Source organism: Hyla sarda, unplaced genomic scaffold (assembly GCF_029499605.1).
Source record: "Hyla sarda isolate aHylSar1 unplaced genomic scaffold, aHylSar1.hap1 scaffold_932, whole genome shotgun sequence".
In the NCBI taxonomy this organism is placed as follows: Eukaryota; Metazoa; Chordata; class Amphibia; order Anura; family Hylidae; genus Hyla; species Hyla sarda.
Window position 1 is genome coordinate 19,758 of NW_026610962.1, and position 19,265 is coordinate 39,022.

General features: G+C 46.3%; 8 non-coding genes and 1 pseudogene across 8 annotated transcripts; all 9 read right to left on the reverse strand.

Moving 5' to 3' along the window:
- Positions 1-1,446: 1,446 nt before the first annotated feature.
- On the reverse strand, positions 1,447-1,637 carry LOC130350016 (U2 spliceosomal RNA). The gene has a single exon (XR_008887226.1). It is a non-coding gene; the product is annotated as a U2 spliceosomal RNA (small nuclear RNA).
- A 2,089-nt stretch (positions 1,638-3,726) lies between these two features.
- Positions 3,727-3,917, reverse strand: LOC130350017 (U2 spliceosomal RNA). Its single transcript, XR_008887227.1, has one exon. It is a non-coding gene; the product is annotated as a U2 spliceosomal RNA (small nuclear RNA).
- Positions 3,918-6,008: 2,091 nt separating this feature from the next.
- On the reverse strand, positions 6,009-6,199 carry LOC130350018 (U2 spliceosomal RNA). Its single transcript, XR_008887228.1, has one exon. It is a non-coding gene; the product is annotated as a U2 spliceosomal RNA (small nuclear RNA).
- Positions 6,200-8,290: 2,091 nt separating this feature from the next.
- Positions 8,291-8,481, reverse strand: LOC130350019 (U2 spliceosomal RNA). Its single transcript, XR_008887229.1, has one exon. It is a non-coding gene; the product is annotated as a U2 spliceosomal RNA (small nuclear RNA).
- A 2,082-nt stretch (positions 8,482-10,563) lies between these two features.
- Positions 10,564-10,754, reverse strand: LOC130350020 (U2 spliceosomal RNA). The gene has a single exon (XR_008887230.1). It is a non-coding gene; the product is annotated as a U2 spliceosomal RNA (small nuclear RNA).
- Positions 10,755-12,835: 2,081 nt separating this feature from the next.
- Positions 12,836-13,026, reverse strand: LOC130350021 (U2 spliceosomal RNA). The gene has a single exon (XR_008887231.1). It is a non-coding gene; the product is annotated as a U2 spliceosomal RNA (small nuclear RNA).
- Positions 13,027-15,112: 2,086 nt separating this feature from the next.
- On the reverse strand, positions 15,113-15,298 carry LOC130350051 (U2 spliceosomal RNA). The gene has a single exon (XR_008887251.1). It is a non-coding gene; the product is annotated as a U2 spliceosomal RNA (small nuclear RNA).
- Positions 15,299-15,992: 694 nt separating this feature from the next.
- On the reverse strand, positions 15,993-16,152 carry LOC130350054 (U2 spliceosomal RNA; annotated as a pseudogene).
- Positions 16,153-18,243: 2,091 nt separating this feature from the next.
- On the reverse strand, positions 18,244-18,434 carry LOC130350022 (U2 spliceosomal RNA). Its single transcript, XR_008887232.1, has one exon. It is a non-coding gene; the product is annotated as a U2 spliceosomal RNA (small nuclear RNA).
- Between the last annotated feature and the right edge of the window lie 831 nt (positions 18,435-19,265).

Sequence of the window (19,265 nt, forward strand, 5' to 3'; positions counted from 1 at the left end):
TGGATGCAACAATCTCCTGTTGCTTCTATGAAGGCCATAATAGACGACATCACCAAACAGCTCCATAGTCACATACACAGCAAAGGAGAGATGTTGTTTACACCTAGTGATGTCAGTGGTATTGAGTGACATCACAGCACAGTGCTAAGGCTCCTGGGCCTGGACACAGCAGCGGCTGCAATATCTCAACGGAGAATACGTTTATATATATGTGTGTGTGTGCGCGTATATATATATATATATATATATATATATATATATATATATATATATATTTCTCCGCCGAAATCACTTTTAAACCCATTTCCACCTTTTTTTCCCTTCTCTTCCTCTTACTTTTTTTTCACGTTTTTTTACTTTTTTCTCCTTTTCGCCTCTTTTCTGGGCGTATTATTCTTCTTTTTCTTCTTTTTTTTCGTCTAATGCATACCCCATCAGTGCAGCAATGCTTATTCAATACCGCCAGCAGATGGAGACACTGGGGGATAATTTTCTAAGGATTTATACTGATTTTTCCTGTCTGAATTTGTCGCACAGAAAGTTGCAGGCCAAATATGTGTGACATTTCTGCGACTTTAGCTTCTAGAGCATTTTTACAACATTATACATAGGTGCTGAATACATAAAAAGCGACTGTTCAGCGACAGACAAGTCGCATCGGCTGAAAGTAGGCCAGAATGTCAGTCCATGTTGGAGCAGGTTTAGATACAGTCTAAAGTATAGATCTCAAAGTCTGTGCACAGAATTTAGCAAGGGCCTCGCACCTTCTGATGCATCAGGTAGGTGCACAATAGCATAGCCTAACCCTCTGTACTTTGGTCTATATTGATGCGGGACATAGACAGCCAGCTGATGACCAATCCATTAGTGCAATGGATGGCTGGAAGCATTTGTCTTTGCCTTTGCAATACCACAGAAGCAATGCATGGTCAATGTACAGCAATGACACACCTGTGTGAACAGCCAGGAGACCCCCCCCCCCCATGTTATGTTACATAGTTACATAGTTAGTACGGTCGAAAAAAGACATATGTCCATCACGTTCAACCAGGGAATTAAGGGGTAGGGGTGTGGCGCGATATTGGGGAAGGGATGAGATTTTATATTTCTTCATAAGCATTAATCTTATTTTGTCAATTAGGAACATTCAGCACCCACCCGCTATCAAGGCAGCTGCCTATCATGTCATGCCCTACCTGCACAGGTGTGCTGGCTACTCAAATGATCCAATTAAGGAGGCCATTTAGTCAGCAGCAGCAGAAGTCCTGTGCCTGGACGCTCCAACAGGGGCCAGACACAAGCAGAAGCAGAAGCAGCAGAAGCAGCAGCAGCACCACCTTTTGTTTTTTGGCTGCAGCAGCAGCAAGGCCCACAGGGCTGGCTAGCTGGCTAGCCAGCAAGCAGGTAGCAATGAAAGTAGGAATCTTTCTTTTTAACCCTGTAAGGGGGTGGTGCACTGTACCCGAAGATACTGCCATATCGGGTCAATGCATAGGGCGACGGAAGCAAGCTTCGAAATCGGCCCCCGTTCTCAAAAATCCATTTAATATATGGTCCCCAGATAGGGGACGTATCAGATATTAAACTGATAAGAACAGATACTACACTTGATCTTAGCCAAAAGGCCGAGAAGCGATAACCGTGAAAGGGGCGGGCCCAACAAGGTCCCCTTCATGGGCACTATCACTGCTTGCTGTCAGGGAGGCTGCCAGACAATTTTCCATGCACACTCTGGGCTGGGGGGCAGTCAACCACCAGTACACACAGCAGAACCTAAACCCATACCATTATTGCTAAGCAGCAAGACAGGGGCCCATTGCACTCCCACGGGGCCTTTTTAAATGCAATCCATAACCCGGATTTGCCAGGAACCCTTCTTACTCCTCCTACTTGCATGTGACACTGGGCTTAGGATCTGCATAGGAAACACACACACAAGCACACACCTACCTTTGTTGCCTGCAGATGCCTCCTTGGCTGTCCCCAAACGGTATCAAACCAACACCCACGGGAAGCTGTAAGCATAGAGGACATGCCTGCACCCCATTGGACTTACCTGTGTGGGTTAAATCCGGGTTATTTGACAACCTATGGCGGTGATGGTTCTGCTCAGGCAGAGCAGTGCTGATGCTCCTCATAAAGCTGTCGCTGCTGTGAAGGTTCTAGGTGACATCACAAATCCCTATGGTTACATACACAACAAAGCTGGGTTGTTGTTGTTTACACTCTGCAAGGCCTGTGGAAGTGAGTGACATCATAGCACTGTAGTTCTGAGGGTTCTAGATGGATGCAACAATCTCCTGTTGCTTCTATGAAGGCCATAATAGACGACATCACCAAACAGCTCCATAGTCACATACACAGCAAAGGAGAGATGTTGTTTACACCTAGTGATGTCAGTGGTATTGAGTGACATCACAGCACAGTGCTAAGGCTCCTGGGCCTGGACACAGCAGCGGCTGCAATATCTCAACGGAGAATACGTTTATATATATGTGTGTGTGTGCGCGTATATATATATATATATATATATATATATATATATATATATATATTTCTCCGCCGAAATCACTTTTAAACCCATTTCCACCTTTTTTTCCCTTCTCTTCCTCTTACTTTTTTTTCACGTTTTTTTACGTTTTTCTCCTTTTCGCCTCTTTTCTGGGCGTATTATTCTTCTTTTTCTTCTTTTTTTTCGTCTAATGCATACCCCATCAGTGCAGCAATGCTTATTCAATACCGCCAGCAGATGGAGACACTGGGGGATAATTTTCTAAGGATTTATACTGATTTTTCCTGTCTGAATTTGTCGCACAGAAAGTTGCAGGCCAAATATGTGTGACATTTCTGCGACTTTAGCTTCTAGAGCATTTTTACAACATTATACATAGGTGCTGAATACATAAAAAGCGACTGTTCAGCGACAGACAAGTCGCATCGGCTGAAAGTAGGCCAGAATGTCAGTCCATGTTGGAGCAGGTTTAGATACAGTCTAAAGTATAGATCTCAAAGTCTGTGCACAGAATTTAGCAAGGGCCTCGCACCTTCTGATGCATCAGGTAGGTGCACAATAGCATAGCCTAACCCTCTGTACTTTGGTCTATATTGATGCGGGACATAGACAGCCAGCTGATGACCAATCCATTAGTGCAATGGATGGCTGGAAGCATTTGTCTTTGCCTTTGCAATACCACAGAAGCAATGCATGGTCAATGTACAGCAATGACACACCTGTGTGAACAGCCAGGAGACCCCCCCCCCCCATGTTATGTTACATAGTTACATAGTTAGTACGGTCGAAAAAAGACATATGTCCATCACGTTCAACCAGGGAATTAAGGGGTAGGGGTGTGGCGCGATATTGGGGAAGGGATGAGATTTTATATTTCTTCATAAGCATTAATCTTATTTTGTCAATTAGGAACATTCAGCACCCACCCGCTATCAAGGCAGCTGCCTATCATGTCATGCCCTACCTGCACAGGTGTGCTGGCTACTCAAATGATCCAATTAAGGAGGCCATTTAGTCAGCAGCAGCAGAAGTCCTGTGCCTGGACGCTCCAACAGGGGCCAGACACAAGCAGAAGCAGAAGCAGCAGAAGCAGCAGCAGCACCACCTTTTGTTTTTTGGCTGCAGCAGCAGCAAGGCCCACAGGGCTGGCTAGCTGGCTAGCCAGCAAGCAGGTAGCAATGAAAGTAGGAATCTTTCTTTTTAACCCTGTAAGGGGGTGGTGCACTGTACCCGAAGATACTGCCATATCGGGTCAATGCATAGGGCGACGGAAGCAAGCTTCGAAATCGGCCCCCGTTCTCAAAAATCCATTTAATATATGGTCCCCAGATAGGGGACGTATCAGATATTAAACTGATAAGAACAGATACTACACTTGATCTTAGCCAAAAGGCCGAGAAGCGATAACCGTGAAAGGGGCGGGCCCAACAAGGTCCCCTTCATGGGCACTATCACTGCTTGCTGTCAGGGAGGCTGCCAGACAATTTTCCATGCACACTCTGGGCTGGGGGGCAGTCAACCACCAGTACACACAGCAGAACCTAAACCCATACCATTATTGCTAAGCAGCAAGACAGGGGCCCATTGCACTCCCACGGGGCCTTTTTAAATGCAATCCATAACCCGGATTTGCCAGGAACCCTTCTTACTCCTCCTACTTGCATGTGACACTGGGCTTAGGATCTGCATAGGAAACACACACACAAGCACACACCTACCTTTGTTGCCTGCAGATGCCTCCTTGGCTGTCCCCAAACGGTATCAAACCAACACCCACGGGAAGCTGTAAGCATAGAGGACATGCCTGCACCCCATTGGACTTACCTGTGTGGGTTAAATCCGGGTTATTTGACAACCTATGGCGGTGATGGTTCTGCTCAGGCAGAGCAGTGCTGATGCTCCTCATAAAGCTGTCGCTGCTGTGAAGGTTCTAGGTGACATCACAAATCCCTATGGTTACATACACAACAAAGCTGGGTTGTTGTTGTTTACACTCTGCAAGGCCTGTGGAAGTGAGTGACATCATAGCACTGTAGTTCTGAGGGTTCTAGATGGATGCAACAATCTCCTGTTGCTTCTATGAAGGCCATAATAGACGACATCACCAAACAGCTCCATAGTCACATACACAGCAAAGGAGAGATGTTGTTTACACCTAGTGATGTCAGTGGTATTGAGTGACATCACAGCACAGTGCTAAGGCTCCTGGGCCTGGACACAGCAGCGGCTGCAATATCTCAACGGAGAATACGTTTATATATATGTGTGTGTGTGCGCGTATATATATATATATATATATATATATATATATATATATATATATATTTCTCCGCCGAAATCACTTTTAAACCCATTTCCACCTTTTTTTCCCTTCTCTTCCTCTTACTTTTTTTTCACGTTTTTTTACGTTTTTCTCCTTTTCGCCTCTTTTCTGGGCGTATTATTCTTCTTTTTCTTCTTTTTTTTCGTCTAATGCATACCCCATCAGTGCAGCAATGCTTATTCAATACCGCCAGCAGATGGAGACACTGGGGGATAATTTTCTAAGGATTTATACTGATTTTTCCTGTCTGAATTTGTCGCACAGAAAGTTGCAGGCCAAATATGTGTGACATTTCTGCGACTTTAGCTTCTAGAGCATTTTTACAACATTATACATAGGTGCTGAATACATAAAAAGCGACTGTTCAGCGACAGACAAGTCGCATCGGCTGAAAGTAGGCCAGAATGTCAGTCCATGTTGGAGCAGGTTTAGATACAGTCTAAAGTATAGATCTCAAAGTCTGTGCACAGAATTTAGCAAGGGCCTCGCACCTTCTGATGCATCAGGTAGGTGCACAATAGCATAGCCTAACCCTCTGTACTTTGGTCTATATTGATGCGGGACATAGACAGCCAGCTGATGACCAATCCATTAGTGCAATGGATGGCTGGAAGCATTTGTCTTTGCCTTTGCAATACCACAGAAGCAATGCATGGTCAATGTACAGCAATGACACACCTGTGTGAACAGCCAGGAGACCCCCCCCCCCCATGTTATGTTACATAGTTACATAGTTAGTACGGTCGAAAAAAGACATATGTCCATCACGTTCAACCAGGGAATTAAGGGGTAGGGGTGTGGCGCGATATTGGGGAAGGGATGAGATTTTATATTTCTTCATAAGCATTAATCTTATTTTGTCAATTAGGAACATTCAGCACCCACCCGCTATCAAGGCAGCTGCCTATCATGTCATGCCCTACCTGCACAGGTGTGCTGGCTACTCAAATGATCCAATTAAGGAGGCCATTTAGTCAGCAGCAGCAGAAGTCCTGTGCCTGGACGCTCCAACAGGGGCCAGACACAAGCAGAAGCAGAAGCAGCAGAAGCAGCAGCAGCACCACCTTTTGTTTTTTGGCTGCAGCAGCAGCAAGGCCCACAGGGCTGGCTAGCTGGCTAGCCAGCAAGCAGGTAGCAATGAAAGTAGGAATCTTTCTTTTTAACCCTGTAAGGGGGTGGTGCACTGTACCCGAAGATACTGCCATATCGGGTCAATGCATAGGGCGACGGAAGCAAGCTTCGAAATCGGCCCCCGTTCTCAAAAATCCATTTAATATATGGTCCCCAGATAGGGGACGTATCAGATATTAAACTGATAAGAACAGATACTACACTTGATCTTAGCCAAAAGGCCGAGAAGCGATAACCGTGAAAGGGGCGGGCCCAACAAGGTCCCCTTCATGGGCACTATCACTGCTTGCTGTCAGGGAGGCTGCCAGACAATTTTCCATGCACACTCTGGGCTGGGGGGCAGTCAACCACCAGTACACACAGCAGAACCTAAACCCATACCATTATTGCTAAGCAGCAAGACAGGGGCCCATTGCACTCCCACGGGGCCTTTTTAAATGCAATCCATAACCCGGATTTGCCAGGAACCCTTCTTACTCCTCCTACTTGCATGTGACACTGGGCTTAGGATCTGCATAGGAAACACACACACAAGCACACACCTACCTTTGTTGCCTGCAGATGCCTCCTTGGCTGTCCCCAAACGGTATCAAACCAACACCCACGGGAAGCTGTAAGCATAGAGGACATGCCTGCACCCCATTGGACTTACCTGTGTGGGTTAAATCCGGGTTATTTGACAACCTATGGCGGTGATGGTTCTGCTCAGGCAGAGCAGTGCTGATGCTCCTCATAAAGCTGTCGCTGCTGTGAAGGTTCTAGGTGACATCACAAATCCCTATGGTTACATACACAACAAAGCTGGGTTGTTGTTGTTTACACTCTGCAAGGCCTGTGGAAGTGAGTGACATCATAGCACTGTAGTTCTGAGGGTTCTAGATGGATGCAACAATCTCCTGTTGCTTCTATGAAGGCCATAATAGACGACATCACCAAACAGCTCCATAGTCACATACACAGCAAAGGAGAGATGTTGTTTACACCTAGTGATGTCAGTGGTATTGAGTGACATCACAGCACAGTGCTAAGGCTCCTGGGCCTGGACACAGCAGCGGCTGCAATATCTCAACGGAGAATACGTTTATATATATGTGTGTGTGTGCGCGTATATATATATATATATATATATATATATATATATATATATATATATTTCTCCGCCGAAATCACTTTTAAACCCATTTCCACCTTTTTTTCCCTTCTCTTCCTCTTACTTTTTTTTCACGTTTTTTTACGTTTTTCTCCTTTTCGCCTCTTTTCTGGGCGTATTATTCTTCTTTTTCTTCTTTTTTTTCGTCTAATGCATACCCCATCAGTGCAGCAATGCTTATTCAATACCGCCAGCAGATGGAGACACTGGGGGATAATTTTCTAAGGATTTATACTGATTTTTCCTGTCTGAATTTGTCGCACAGAAAGTTGCAGGCCAAATATGTGTGACATTTCTGCGACTTTAGCTTCTAGAGCATTTTTACAACATTATACATAGGTGCTGAATACATAAAAAGCGACTGTTCAGCGACAGACAAGTCGCATCGGCTGAAAGTAGGCCAGAATGTCAGTCCATGTTGGAGCAGGTTTAGATACAGTCTAAAGTATAGATCTCAAAGTCTGTGCACAGAATTTAGCAAGGGCCTCGCACCTTCTGATGCATCAGGTAGGTGCACAATAGCATAGCCTAACCCTCTGTACTTTGGTCTATATTGATGCGGGACATAGACAGCCAGCTGATGACCAATCCATTAGTGCAATGGATGGCTGGAAGCATTTGTCTTTGCCTTTGCAATACCACAGAAGCAATGCATGGTCAATGTACAGCAATGACACACCTGTGTGAACAGCCAGGAGACCCCCCCCCCCCATGTTATGTTACATAGTTACATAGTTAGTACGGTCGAAAAAAGACATATGTCCATCACGTTCAACCAGGGAATTAAGGGGTAGGGGTGTGGCGCGATATTGGGGAAGGGATGAGATTTTATATTTCTTCATAAGCATTAATCTTATTTTGTCAATTAGGAACATTCAGCACCCACCCGCTATCAAGGCAGCTGCCTATCATGTCATGCCCTACCTGCACAGGTGTGCTGGCTACTCAAATGATCCAATTAAGGAGGCCATTTAGTCAGCAGCAGCAGAAGTCCTGTGCCTGGACGCTCCAACAGGGGCCAGACACAAGCAGAAGCAGAAGCAGCAGAAGCAGCAGCAGCACCACCTTTTGTTTTTTGGCTGCAGCAGCAGCAAGGCCCACAGGGCTGGCTAGCTGGCTAGCCAGCAAGCAGGTAGCAATGAAAGTAGGAATCTTTCTTTTTAACCCTGTAAGGGGGTGGTGCACTGTACCCGAAGATACTGCCATATCGGGTCAATGCATAGGGCGACGGAAGCAAGCTTCGAAATCGGCCCCCGTTCTCAAAAATCCATTTAATATATGGTCCCCAGATAGGGGACGTATCAGATATTAAACTGATAAGAACAGATACTACACTTGATCTTAGCCAAAAGGCCGAGAAGCGATAACCGTGAAAGGGGCGGGCCCAACAAGGTCCCCTTCATGGGCACTATCACTGCTTGCTGTCAGGGAGGCTGCCAGACAATTTTCCATGCACACTCTGGGCTGGGGGGCAGTCAACCACCAGTACACACAGCAGAACCTAAACCCATACCATTATTGCTAAGCAGCAAGACAGGGGCCCATTGCACTCCCACGGGGCCTTTTTAAATGCAATCCATAACCCGGATTTGCCAGGAACCCTTCTTACTCCTCCTACTTGCATGTGACACTGGGCTTAGGATCTGCATAGGAAACACACACACAAGCACACACCTACCTTTGTTGCCTGCAGATGCCTCCTTGGCTGTCCCCAAACGGTATCAAACCAACACCCACGGGAAGCTGTAAGCATAGAGGACATGCCTGCACCCCATTGGACTTACCTGTGTGGGTTAAATCCGGGTTATTTGACAACCTATGGCGGTGATGGTTCTGCTCAGGCAGAGCAGTGCTGATGCTCCTCATAAAGCTGTCGCTGCTGTGAAGGTTCTAGGTGACATCACAAATCCCTATGGTTACATACACAACAAAGCTGGGTTGTTGTTGTTTACACTCTGCAAGGCCTGTGGAAGTGAGTGACATCATAGCACTGTAGTTCTGAGGGTTCTAGATGGATGCAACAATCTCCTGTTGCTTCTATGAAGGCCATAATAGACGACATCACCAAACAGCTCCATAGTCACATACACAGCAAAGGAGAGATGTTGTTTACACCTAGTGATGTCAGTGGTATTGAGTGACATCACAGCACAGTGCTAAGGCTCCTGGGCCTGGACACAGCAGCGGCTGCAATATCTCAACGGAGAATACGTTTATATATATGTGTGTGTGTGCGCGTATATATATATATATATATATATATATATATATATATTTCTCCGCCGAAATCACTTTTAAACCCATTTCCACCTTTTTTTCCCTTCTCTTCCTCTTACTTTTTTTTCACGTTTTTTTACGTTTTTCTCCTTTTCGCCTCTTTTCTGGGCGTATTATTCTTCTTTTTCTTCTTTTTTTTCGTCTAATGCATACCCCATCAGTGCAGCAATGCTTATTCAATACCGCCAGCAGATGGAGACACTGGGGGATAATTTTCTAAGGATTTATACTGATTTTTCCTGTCTGAATTTGTCGCACAGAAAGTTGCAGGCCAAATATGTGTGACATTTCTGCGACTTTAGCTTCTAGAGCATTTTTACAACATTATACATAGGTGCTGAATACATAAAAAGCGACTGTTCAGCGACAGACAAGTCGCATCGGCTGAAAGTAGGCCAGAATGTCAGTCCATGTTGGAGCAGGTTTAGATACAGTCTAAAGTATAGATCTCAAAGTCTGTGCACAGAATTTAGCAAGGGCCTCGCACCTTCTGATGCATCAGGTAGGTGCACAATAGCATAGCCTAACCCTCTGTACTTTGGTCTATATTGATGCGGGACATAGACAGCCAGCTGATGACCAATCCATTAGTGCAATGGATGGCTGGAAGCATTTGTCTTTGCCTTTGCAATACCACAGAAGCAATGCATGGTCAATGTACAGCAATGACACACCTGTGTGAACAGCCAGGAGACCCCCCCCCCCCCATGTTATGTTACATAGTTACATAGTTAGTACGGTCGAAAAAAGACATATGTCCATCACGTTCAACCAGGGAATTAAGGGGTAGGGGTGTGGCGCGATATTGGGGAAGGGATGAGATTTTATATTTCTTCATAAGCATTAATCTTATTTTGTCAATTAGGAACATTCAGCACCCACCCGCTATCAAGGCAGCTGCCTATCATGTCATGCCCTACCTGCACAGGTGTGCTGGCTACTCAAATGATCCAATTAAGGAGGCCATTTAGTCAGCAGCAGCAGAAGTCCTGTGCCTGGACGCTCCAACAGGGGCCAGACACAAGCAGAAGCAGAAGCAGCAGAAGCAGCAGCAGCACCACCTTTTGTTTTTTGGCTGCAGCAGCAGCAAGGCCCACAGGGCTGGCTAGCTGGCTAGCCAGCAAGCAGGTAGCAATGAAAGTAGGAATCTTTCTTTTTAACCCTGTAAGGGGGTGGTGCACTGTACCCGAAGATACTGCCATATCGGGTCAATGCATAGGGCGAGGGAAGCAAGCTTCGAAATCGGCCCCCGTTCTCAAAAATCCATTTAATATATGGTCCCCAGATAGGGGACGTATCAGATATTAAACTGATAAGAACAGATACTACACTTGATCTTAGCCAAAAGGCCGAGAAGCGATAACCGTGAAAGGGGCGGGCCCAACAAGGTCCCCTTCATGGGCACTATCACTGCTTGCTGTCAGGGAGGCTGCCAGACAATTTTCCATGCACACTCTGGGCTGGGGGGCAGTCAACCACCAGTACACACAGCAGAACCTAAACCCATACCATTATTGCTAAGCAGCAAGACAGGGGCCCATTGCACTCCCACGGGGCCTTTTTAAATGCAATCCATAACCCGGATTTGCCAGGAACCCTTCTTACTCCTCCTACTTGCATGTGACACTGGGCTTAGGATCTGCATAGGAAACACACACACAAGCACACACCTACCTTTGTTGCCTGCAGATGCCTCCTTGGCTGTCCCCAAACGGTATCAAACCAACACCCACGGGAAGCTGTAAGCATAGAGGACATGCCTGCACCCCATTGGACTTACCTGTGTGGGTTAAATCCGGGTTATTTGACAACCTATGGCGGTGATGGTTCTGCTCAGGCAGAGCAGTGCTGATGCTCCTCATAAAGCTGTCGCTGCTGTGAAGGTTCTAGGTGACATCACAAATCCCTATGGTTACATACACAACAAAGCTGGGTTGTTGTTGTTTACACTCTGCAAGGCCTGTGGAAGTGAGTGACATCATAGCACTGTAGTTCTGAGGGTTCTAGATGGATGCAACAATCTCCTGTTGCTTCTATGAAGGCCATAATAGACGACATCACCAAACAGCTCCATAGTCACATACACAGCAAAGGAGAGATGTTGTTTACACCTAGTGATGTCAGTGGTATTGAGTGACATCACAGCACAGTGCTAAGGCTCCTGGGCCTGGACACAGCAGCGGCTGCAATATCTCAACGGAGAATACGTTTATATATATGTGTGTGTGTGCGCGTATATATATATATATATATATATATATATATATATATTTCTCCGCCGAAATCACTTTTAAACCCATTTCCACCTTTTTTTCCCTTCTCTTCCTCTTACTTTTTTTTCACGTTTTTTTACGTTTTTCTCCTTTTCGCCTCTTTTCTGGGCGTATTATTCTTCTTTTTCTTCTTTTTTTTCGTCTAATGCATACCCCATCAGTGCAGCAATGCTTATTCAATACCGCCAGCAGATGGAGACACTGGGGGATAATTTTCTAAGGATTTATACTGATTTTTCCTGTCTGAATTTGTCGCACAGAAAGTTGCAGGCCAAATATGTGTGACATTTCTGCGACTTTAGCTTCTAGAGCATTTTTACAACATTATACATAGGTGCTGAATACATAAAAAGCGACTGTTCAGCGACAGACAAGTCGCATCGGCTGAAAGTAGGCCAGAATGTCAGTCCATGTTGGAGCAGGTTTAGATACAGTCTAAAGTATAGATCTCAAAGTCTGTGCACAGAATTTAGCAAGGGCCTCGCACCTTCTGATGCATCAGGTAGGTGCACAATAGCATAGCCTAACCCTCTGTACTTTGGTCTATATTGATGCGGGACATAGACAGCCAGCTGATGACCAATCCATTAGTGCAATGGATGGCTGGAAGCATTTGTCTTTGCCTTTGCAATACCACAGAAGCAATGCATGGTCAATGTACAGCAATGACACACCTGTGTGAACAGCCAGGAGACCCCCCCCCCCCATGTTATGTTACATAGTTACATAGTTAGTACGGTCGAAAAAAGACATATGTCCATCACGTTCAACCAGGGAATTAAGGGGTAGGGGTGTGGCGCGATATTGGGGAAGGGATGAGATTTTATATTTCTTCATAAGCATTAATCTTATTTTGTCAATTAGGAACATTCAGCACCCACCCGCTATCAAGGCAGCTGCCTATCATGTCATGCCCTACCTGCACAGGTGTGCTGGCTACTCAAATGATCCAATTAAGGAGGCCATTTAGTCAGCAGCAGCAGAAGTCCTGTGCCTGGACGCTCCAACAGGGGCCAGACACAAGCAGAAGCAGAAGCAGCAGAAGCAGCAGCAGCACCACCTTTTGTTTTTTGGCTGCAGCAGCAGCAAGGCCCACAGGGCTGGCTAGCTGGCTAGCCAGCAAGCAGGTAGCAATGAAAGTAGGAATCTTTCTTTTTAACCCTGTAAGGGGGTGGTGCACTGTACCCGAAGATACTGCCATATCGGGTCAATGCATAGGGCGACGGAAGCAAGCTTCGAAATCGGCCCCCGTTCTCAAAAATCCATTTAATATATGGTCCCCAGATAGGGGACGTATCAGATATTAAACTGATAAGAACAGATACTACACTTGATCTTAGCCAAAAGGCCGAGAAGCGATAACCGTGAAAGGGGCGGGCCCAACAAGGTCCCCTTCATGGGCACTATCACTGCTTGCTGTCAGGGAGGCTGCCAGACAATTTTCCATGCACACTCTGGGCTGGGGGGCAGTCAACCACCAGTACACACAGCAGAACCTAAACCCATACATTATTGCTAAGCAGCAAGACAGGGGCCCATTGCACTCCCACGGGGCCTTTTTAAATGCAATCCATAACCCGGATTTGCCAGGAACCCTTCTTACTCCTCCTACTTGCATGTGGACACTGGGCTTAGGATCTGCATAGGAAACACACACACAAGCACACACCTACCTTTGTTGCCTGCAGATGCCTCCTTGGCTGTCCCCAAACGGTATCAAACCAACACCCACGGGAAGCTGTAAGCATAGAGGACATGCCTGCACCCCATTGGACTTACCTGTGTGGGTTAAATCCGGGTTATTTGACAACCTATGGCGGTGATGGTTCTGCTCAGGCAGAGCAGTGCTGATGCTCCTCATAAAGCTGTCGCTGCTGTGAAGGTTCTAGGTGACATCACAAATCCCTATGGTTACATACACAACAAAGCTGGGTTGTTGTTGTTTACACTCTGCAAGGCCTGTGAAGTGAGTGACATCATAGCACTGTAGTTCTGAGGGTTCTAGATGGATGCAACAATCTCCTGTTGCTTCTATGAAGGCCATAATAGACGACATCACCAAACAGCTCCATAGTCACATACACAGCAAAGGAGAGATGTTGTTTACACCTAGTGATGTCAGTGGTATTGAGTGACATCACAGCACAGTGCTAAGGCTCCTGGGCCTGGACACAGCAGCGGCTGCAATATCTCAACGGAGAATACGTTTATATATATGTGTGTGTGTGCGCGTATATATATATATATATATATATATATATATATATATATATATATTTCTCCGCCGAAATCACTTTTAAACCCATTTCCACCTTTTTTTCCTTCTCTTCCTCTTACTTTTTTTTCACGTTTTTTACGTTTTTCTCCTTTTCGCCTCTTTTCTGGCGTATTATTCTTCTTTTTCTTCTTTTTTTTCGTCTAATGCATACCCCATCAGTGCAGCAATGCTTATTCAATACCGCCAGCAGATGGAGACACTGGGGGATAATTTTCTAAGGATTTATACTGATTTTTCCTGTCTGAATTTGTCGCACAGAAAGTTGCAGGCCAAATATGTGTGACATTTCTGCGACTTTAGCTTCTAGAGCATTTTTACAACATTATACATAGGTGCTGAATACATAAAAAGCGACTGTTCAGCGACAGACAAGTCGCATCGGCTGAAAGTAGGCCAGAATGTCAGTCCATGTTGGAGCAGGTTTAGATACAGTCTAAAGTATAGATCTCAAAGTCTGTGCACAGAATTTAGCAAGGGCCTCGCACCTTCTGATGCATCAGGTAGGTGCACAATAGCATAGCCTAACCCTCTGTACTTTGGTCTATATTGATGCGGGACATAGACAGCCAGCTGATGACCAATCCATTAGTGCAATGGATGGCTGGAAGCATTTGTCTTTGCCTTTGCAATACCACAGAAGCAATGCATGGTCAATGTACAGCAATGACACACCTGTGTGAACAGCCAGGAGACCCCCCCCCCCCCATGTTATGTTACATAGTTACATAGTTAGTACGGTCGAAAAAAGACATATGTCCATCACGTTCAACCAGGGAATTAAGGGGTAGGGGTGTGGCGCGATATTGGGGAAGGGATGAGATTTTATATTTCTTCATAAGCATTAATCTTATTTTGTCAATTAGGAACATTCAGCACCCACCCGCTATCAAGGCAGCTGCCTATCATGTCATGCCCTACCTGCACAGGTGTGCTGGCTACTCAAATGATCCAATTAAGGAGGCCATTTAGTCAGCAGCAGCAGAAGTCCTGTGCCTGGACGCTCCAACAGGGGCCAGACACAAGCAGAAGCAGAAGCAGCAGAAGCAGCAGCAGCACCACCTTTTGTTTTTTGGCTGCAGCAGCAGCAAGGCCCACAGGGCTGGCTAGCTGGCTAGCCAGCAAGCAGGTAGCAATGAAAGTAGGAATCTTTCTTTTTAACCCTGTAAGGGGGTGGTGCACTGTACCCGAAGATACTGCCATATCGGGTCAATGCATAGGGCGACGGAAGCAAGCTTCGAAATCGGCCCCCGTTCTCAAAAATCCATTTAATATATGGTCCCCAGATAGGGGACGTATCAGATATTAAACTGATAAGAACAGATTTTTTTTTTTTTTTTTTTTATCTAAAGCCGAGGAACGTGCTTTCGATTCACCCAAAGTGCAAGAAAAAGTGCAAACGTGTTACACTAAAAAAAACGTGCACAAAGGATGCGGTCTATCGCAAGCCCTTCTCCGATAGGAGAGAGGCCCCCCAACAAACCTTACCCTTCGCCTCCGGACCAAAAGGTACCTGCGAGGTTCCAGGTTCGATGTCCCTTTTCGCCGAAGCTACTAGGGGACCACAAATGCTCCCGGCATCCCCCTTGGCGTTAGCCAAGGTATCTGCCCGCAGAGCCGATTACGGTAGGTACCCTGCCAAAGCAGGAGTACCCGGGGTGTTTGCAGGGAGGTGCGGAACCTAATGGCCACACACACCTCCCCTAGACCGCCAGGAGGGACACCCAGAAGGGCTACCGCATCCTGACAAATCCTGTGAACACACAACACGCAAAAAGTGACACAGTGAGACAAAAAAGAAATAAATAAGTGAATGTGTGCAGATATACTGCCCGGACATTCGGCCGGATCTATAAAAATTTCTCTGATCCTAGCCAGAAGGCCGGGAATCAAGAGGTGAGTGCCACAAGGTGAAGAGATTATGGTGCCCGTGCATCAACTCAGTGAGTCTATTCTCCCAGTGAGTTTCGGCACCTCGGGGTCACCACTCCCCGAGGCACAAAAGTACCTCGGCTCTAGACCCTCTCAGCCTCATGGCGAGACCCGGAGGGAACAGGTCACATCGGGGCAGCCGTCGAGCTGATTCCTCAGAACCAGCCCCGGAAAGCCCTGGTACACCTGCATCCTCCATGCAGCACCCATCCCCACCAGCATGAAAACTGATAAGAACAGATACTACACTTGATCTTAGCCAAAAGGCCGAGAAGCGATAACCGTGAAAGGGGCGGGCCCAACAAGGTCCCCTTCATGGGCACTATCACTGCTTGCTGTCAGGGAGGCTGCCAGACAATTTTCCATGCACACTCTGGGCTGGGGGGCAGTCAACCACCAGTACACACAGCAGAACCTAAACCCATACCATTATTGCTAAGCAGCAAGACAGGGGCCCATTGCACTCCCACGGGGCCTTTTTAAATGCAATCCATAACCCGGATTTGCCAGGAACCCTTCTTACTCCTCCTACTTGCATGTGACACTGGGCTTAGGATCTGCATAGGAAACACACACACAAGCACACACCTACCTTTGTTGCCTGCAGATGCCTCCTTGGCTGTCCCCAAACGGTATCAAACCAACACCCACGGGAAGCTGTAAGCATAGAGGACATGCCTGCACCCCATTGGACTTACCTGTGTGGGTTAAATCCGGGTTATTTGACAACCTATGGCGGTGATGGTTCTGCTCAGGCAGAGCAGTGCTGATGCTCCTCATAAAGCTGTCGCTGCTGTGAAGGTTCTAGGTGACATCACAAATCCCTATGGTTACATACACAACAAAGCTGGGTTGTTGTTGTTTACACTCTGCAAGGCCTGTGGAAGTGAGTGACATCATAGCACTGTAGTTCTGAGGGTTCTAGATGGATGCAACAATCTCCTGTTGCTTCTATGAAGGCCATAATAGACGACATCACCAAACAGCTCCATAGTCACATACACAGCAAAGGAGAGATGTTGTTTACACCTAGTGATGTCAGTGGTATTGAGTGACATCACAGCACAGTGCTAAGGCTCCTGGGCCTGGACACAGCAGCGGCTGCAATATCTCAACGGAGAATACGTTTATATATATGTGTGTGTGTGCGCGTATATATATATATATATATATATATATATATATATATATATATATATTTCTCCGCCGAAATCACTTTTAAACCCATTTCCACCTTTTTTTCCCTTCTCTTCCTCTTACTTTTTTTTCACGTTTTTTTACGTTTTTCTCCTTTTCGCCTCTTTTCTGGGCGTATTATTCTTCTTTTTCTTCTTTTTTTTCGTCTAATGCATACCCCATCAGTGCAGCAATGCTTATTCAATACCGCCAGCAGATGGAGACACTGGGGGATAATTTTCTAAGGATTTATACTGATTTTTCCTGTCTGAATTTGTCGCACAGAAAGTTGCAGGCCAAATATGTGTGACATTTCTGCGACTTTAGCTTCTAGAGCATTTTTACAACATTATACATAGGTGCTGAATACATAAAAAGCGACTGTTCAGCGACAGACAAGTCGCATCGGCTGAAAGTAGGCCAGAATGTCAGTCCATGTTGGAGCAGGTTTAGATACAGTCTAAAGTATAGATCTCAAAGTCTGTGCACAGAATTTAGCAAGGGCCTCGCACCTTCTGATGCATCAGGTAGGTGCACAATAGCATAGCCTAACCCTCTGTACTTTGGTCTATATTGATGCGGGACATAGACAGCCAGCTGATGACCAATCCATTAGTGCAATGGATGGCTGGAAGCATTTGTCTTTGCCTTTGCAATACCACAGAAGCAATGCATGGTCAATGTACAGCAATGACACACCTGTGTGAACAGCCAGGAGACCCCCCCCCCCCATGTTATGTTACATAGTTACATAGTTAGTACGGTCGAAAAAAGACATATGTCCATCACGTTCAACCAGGGAATTAAGGGGTAGGGGTGTGGCGCGATATTGGGGAAGGGATGAGATTTTATATTTCTTCATAAGCATTAATCTTATTTTGTCAATTAGGAACATTCAGCACCCACCCGCTATCAAGGCAGCTGCCTATCATGTCATGCCCTACCTGCACAGGTGTGCTGGCTACTCAAATGATCCAATTAAGGAGGCCATTTAGTCAGCAGCAGCAGAAGTCCTGTGCCTGGACGCTCCAACAGGGGCCAGACACAAGCAGAAGCAGAAGCAGCAGAAGCAGCAGCAGCACCACCTTTTGTTTTTTGGCTGCAGCAGCAGCAAGGCCCACAGGGCTGGCTAGCTGGCTAGCCAGCAAGCAGGTAGCAATGAAAGTAGGAATCTTTCTTTTTAACCCTGTAAGGGGGTGGTGCACTGTACCCGAAGATACTGCCATATCGGGTCAATGCATAGGGCGACGGAAGCAAGCTTCGAAATCGGCCCCCGTTCTCAAAAATCCATTTAATATATGGTCCCCAGATAGGGGACGTATCAGATATTAAACTGATAAGAACAGATACTACACTTGATCTTAGCCAAAAGGCCGAGAAGCGATAACCGTGAAAGGGGCGGGCCCAACAAGGTCCCCTTCATGGGCACTATCACTGCTTGCTGTCAGGGAGGCTGCCAGACAATTTTCCATGCACACTCTGGGCTGGGGGGCAGTCAACCACCAGTACACACAGCAGAACCTAAACCCATACCATTATTGCTAAGCAGCAAGACAGGGGCCCATTGCACTCCCACGGGGCCTTTTTAAATGCAATCCATAACCCGGATTTGCCAGGAACCCTTCTTACTCCTCCTACTTGCATGTGACACTGGGCTTAGGATCTGCATAGGAAACACACACACAAGCACACACCTACCTTTGTTGCCTGCAGATGCCTCCTTGGCTGTCCCCAAACGGTATCAAACCAACACCCACGGGAAGCTGTAAGCATAGAGGACATGCCTGCACCCCATTGGACTTACCTGTGTGGGTTAAATCCGGGTTATTTGACAACCTATGGCGGTGATGGTTCTGCTCAGGCAGAGCAGTGCTGATGCTCCTCATAAAGCTGTCGCTGCTGTGAAGGTTCTAGGTGACATCACAAATCCCTATGGTTACATACACAACAAAGCTGGGTTGTTGTTGTTTACACTCTGCAAGGCCTGTGGAAGTGAGTGACATCATAGCACTGTAGTTCTGAGGGTTCTAGATGGATGCAACAATCTCCTGTTGCTTCTATGAAGGCCATAATAGACGACATCACCAAACAGCTCCATAGTCACATACACAGCAAAGGAGAGATGTTGTTTACACCTAGTGATGTCAGTGGTATTGAGTGACATCACAGCACAGTGCTAAGGCTCCTGGGCCTGGACACAGCAGCGGCTGCAATAT